At 32.9% G+C, this 4961-nt stretch overlaps 1 long non-coding RNA gene across 3 annotated transcripts in view; it reads right to left on the bottom strand.

The window, feature by feature from the left end:
• Positions 1 to 1441: 1441 nt before the first annotated feature.
• LOC109584138 (uncharacterized) overlaps positions 1442 to 4961 on the bottom strand; it is a 26195-nt gene continuing 22675 nt past the window's right edge. For all 3 annotated transcript variants that reach the window (XR_002185862.1, XR_002185863.1, XR_002185861.1), the window contains one exon: positions 1442 to 1474. This is a non-coding gene — a long non-coding RNA (uncharacterized LOC109584138). The remainder of the gene's footprint in view (positions 1475 to 4961) is intronic.

Below are 4961 nucleotides of genomic sequence, written 5' to 3'. Positions count from 1 at the left end.
CTAGTGGTTACTACTGCTAGTGATGCTAAGAGCACTACATACAAAAAGAAGAATAACAATAATAACAGTAAGCTTGTGTAAGGAATTTACTATTATCATTGATAGGTTCAAGTTGCATTAAAAATGAAATGTGAAGTGGATTCTCAAGACTGAAGCTAGAGATTTATATACTAGTTTTATTTTTTTGAAAAATAATTCTTTTAAATTTTGATTGCATGTATTTATGACGATTTGAACTGTCATTGCCAGTTCTACAACTATTGCTGTGCAGCACTGCTAAATGAGCCACCATCACGTACACACATCTTTTTATAATTAATTATACAAAATATGTTGTATAAAAATTCTAATTAAAATTTTAATTTTTAAGGTTCCAAATTTATGTGAAGATGTGCATGTATCTATATTAGTTGAGTTTAGTAAAAGTTAAGATGTTTGTCATTAAAAATGAAATAATCTTGAAGACTTTACTGACTGCAGTCAATAGGAAAGGGAGAAAGTCACTCTGGTCTCCTAGTAGTGGTATATAGGGGCCAGACTTTATAGCCTCCTGGTTTTTATACATGACATGCATTGTTTTAACTGCTTTTATACAGTAGCTATATACATGCACGTAAAACAATGAACTAATTGCAGCCATACTTTTTTGACTTATAATACAGGGACTTTGGGCCCATTTTTGAACAAATTAAAAAAATTCCAGATTTAATTGGAACATAGTTTCGTCCTGCCCTTCGCTACCTGTGGAGGGGTGGGGCAAGACTAATCAGACCATTGATCTATGATTGGAATTGGTTCAGATTTTCTATGCAACAAAAGTATATGTATACTATTCTCTCTCTAACTAGTCTCTCCAAGGACAACACCACACTTAAGAAAGTCCATTGAGGTAAGCATGGAATCCATTATCCTCAGGAACAACTCTCTGACTCACTAGTAGCAACTAAACACCTTCAGCCAATCAGAAGCTCCCTTATCTTGTGTCGACAATAGAACATCCAGGTTCAGGAGTATAAAAATTCTCATGATGACTCCACGTGGTTTTAAGGCAGGGCTAACCACACCCACACCACGCCCTTGAGATTGATCTTATAAAAATTTCAAAATAATATTATTCTTGTAAACTACCCGAAAATAAAAATAAAATTTAATTCCAACTGATTTTATTAGGGAGTCATTCTTAGAAAAACAATCTTTTGGAGACTGAGTAAAACCTTGTTTCTTTTTAAGTGTATCTACAAAAATAAAAATAAATCATGCATGAAAGTATTTTAATGATGAACAAGATCCTCATCTATAACCAACCTCAGTATAAGATGATCCGCTTTCAAACCTATACTTCCTCAATATACTCACTAATCATGCTTTAGTAGTTGATACAGTACTCATTGCTGGGTTTGCTGCCTGACTAAAAAGTTTGAGGCATCTTTCAATTTCATTCTTTGAACATGATGACGTGACACAGCACATATTTCTGTGTAGAAATAAAAACAGTTCAATGAATAAGAGACAGAGACAAAACTCTTAAATAGTCACAATAAAACACAATGCAACTTTTTGGTTACTTTTATCTGCAAAAAATTCATGGTAAAGAGTTGGGTAGTGTACATTCATTATTGAAAAACACAAAATACAGTTTATTGATTGAAATGGCCAAATATTAGGCAGAGTCACTTTTTACTAGTAATGTACTGTAATGTAGATCCACATAATCATATAATGTATGTATACAAGTATGCTTATTAGTGTTGTTGTAGTTCCTTGGTACTAGAACTAAATCAATTCTAGTACTGCCTTTTTTTCATAGTTCTAGTTCCAAGAACTAGAACTAGTACTATTTTTACAACCAATGTAAGAACCAGAACTAAACTAGAACTAGCTTATACAACACTTGTAGTACTAGAACTAAACTGGAACTAAACTTTGCCAGAGTCTCAGTACTAGAACTATACTGGAACTAAAAGTACATTCTCTTGTGGTACTAGAACTAGTTTGGAACTAGAATTGTAGAACAATATTACTTGACAAAGAAGGTACTAATTTGTCAGTGAAATATTTTAGTACATAACAAAGACTGAATAACAAATAATGTATGAATTTGTTACTTAGACATAGATTATAATGCATAAGTATATCAATAGACTTTTGAATACTTGTTCAGTTCAAAGCTAAGCAGTTAAAGCATGACAGCAGAAGCAAAAAGAAGTAGTATTTAGAAATTACTTCCAATTAGAACTAAGCTTCTTAAACTCTATTGCCAGAACAAGTAAAAGAATTATAACTTAGCTCTAGAACTAGAACAATAGCTAAAATTTATTGAAATCTAGTTCTAGAACTAGTACTAGAACTAACTTTATCAAACTATAGTTCTAGAACTAGTACTAGAACTAAACTTTATCAAACTCTAGTTCCGGAACTAGTACTGGAACTAAACTTTATCAAACTCTAGTTCCGGAACTAGTACTAGAACTAAACTTTATCAAACTCTAGTTCCGGAACTAGTACTAGAACTAAATTTTATCAAACTTCAGTTCTAGAACTAGTACTAGAACTATATAAAATTATGGTACTACAACAACACTAATGCTTATACACACACCTATACTCAAATGCATATACAGTAAATGTAGTTATATAATTTATAGAAAAATGGTTGCTATACATGCAAAAAGGCATTTTCTATGCTAACACACTATAAATTTGGTGGAAGAATGATTGGTGAAATGAGCTTCATTTGCTAGACAAACTTGCATTTGTACATGCCACTGACAATGACAGTAACCATTGGCTAAAACTTATAATTATGCAAGATATGATTAACAATTAACAGCATAACTTGTTCTAGCAAACCACTGACACTGACAGTGACACTTATAACAAGCCAATGATTATAACTTCATGTCATGGGTTAACACCTGTTGTGCAATACATTACTGACATCACAAGAGTACTACTATATAAAGATTATAGGTTCCTTATTCACAGACAGTCAGACACAGTGTCACCACTCAACAAGTTACCAACAAATAATCTACCAACTGATCAGAAACTGTAACTCATTCAACTACTAGTCTATAGTAACACACTATTGATGGATTCTTTCCCAGTTCCTCTTCTGATCCAGTGTCTCCTGTATTCAATAGGTAACTTGTTTGATGATGATGATAAACCTATTCCTGGACTAGCATTACTACCTCGTTCTATTTGTATCAAACTCCTCCTCCTTCTACCAGCAGTAGATGTACATAAGTTGGAAGGTACATCAGTTACTGCTGATATATTAATGGATGAGATATGGGAGACACTCTGTAAGGATTGTTGGTCACCATGTGTAGATGAGTACATTTCTTTGTTTTGGTGGAAAGATTTATACTTCAGTTACATCATTATACTACATTTTATGAAGCTAATAAAGAATTTTCTGTATACTTTACTCATGTTAAGGAATCAGTCTATAATGATATCAAGATGGCAACCTTTCATAATGTTGTTTGGTGGCAACGCTTCGATCGAGTAACTACAATAGAATTCCAAAGTAAAGTATTAACACAATGTTATCGTTGGAATTCACATGATTATTTCTCTTATTTCTCGGATTTAGCTGTCACAATGATTGACTTACATATTCCTCTTAAGTTACTTACTGATAGAGCACTACCCCATTTCTATGAGTTGGCATTATTTAATCGTGACATTGCAGCTAAGTTAGTAGCATCTGTTGAGTGCATCATGTGTTATGAATATGGACCTTTATTAGTGGACTATCTTCAACAGCAATGTGACCTGAAGATAATAAAAGTGGATTACATTGATAGTGAAAATGCTGAAAAGTTTCAAAAAGTTATACAACGACATATAAATTTAGAAGTGGTCTCAATTATGTCTGAAACTTATGAAAATGACTTTATTCAATGTTTATCAAAACTAATATGTATCGACCATGTTTCAAGCAAATGCATATCAAAGTCCACTCATGTACAGATACCCCTGGTACATCATTCATTTCATTTAATGGTGTCCATTCCTTACTGTCTGCATTCTTCCTCTCTCCTTATCCTCTCACACTTAGATTGGATAAGGTTACATTGATTCTAGTGATCCTCTAGCTATCAACACTCAACAACAATCAAAATCACTTGATGTAGCTCGTGTGTATTTATATACAAGTGTAAGTGATGCCTCTTGTATTTTTGAGTCTAATTTTCTTCCTCAGTACATTGTATTGAAATCATTGAAGATTAGGCCACTCCAATTTGATTCCTTGTTTCCCATTACCCGCCCGCATGGGGCCGCATCGCTATTCATTATTGCGGTTTTTCATTGATTATACAAGCAATTTATACAGCTGATAATGAATAAATTTAATGAAAATGAACAAACCCGCCCGCCCGCATCAGGCCCGCCTCTGTAATGGGAAACTATGAATCTTATTGGAGTGGCCTTAGGAGCAATGATGCACTCTGTTTATTTTCTAAAGTGAAATCAATCAAAGTAGATCTATGAGATCACTATTGATATTGATACTGATACTAGCACTGATATTTTAAGATCATTGCTCAGTATTGTATCAGCAAATGATATGACTGTTTCTATCAATGAAATAGTACTATAAATAGTCATGGAATTTGGTCAGTCAATTCTCCTGGAGATAATTTTTAATTCACTGTCACCAACTAAACCACCTTATCTTCAATTGACAGTTAACAATGGATGTTGTAATGGATATTTATCAATGGTATTGTGTGATGCTTGGAAGAGATGTGGTGCCATCAAACTGAAAAAAGTTGTTATGGTTGATCAGTGAAATGGTCAAGAAATAAAGTATCTTAAAGAGATGATGTGAAACACATACATTGACATTATTTGTGAACCTCTTTGGACTGTTCAATTCAAATACTAATCAAAACTAATAGCTAGCTAATAACTTAATATTAGAATAAAGTTGTGTTTTCATTTATTCA

Source organism: Amphimedon queenslandica, unplaced genomic scaffold (genome assembly GCF_000090795.2).
Source record: "Amphimedon queenslandica unplaced genomic scaffold, v1.1 AMPQUscaffold_13243, whole genome shotgun sequence".
In the NCBI taxonomy this organism is placed as follows: Eukaryota; Metazoa; Porifera; class Demospongiae; order Haplosclerida; family Niphatidae; genus Amphimedon; species Amphimedon queenslandica.
This window is presented reverse-complemented; position numbering and strand designations above follow the sequence as displayed.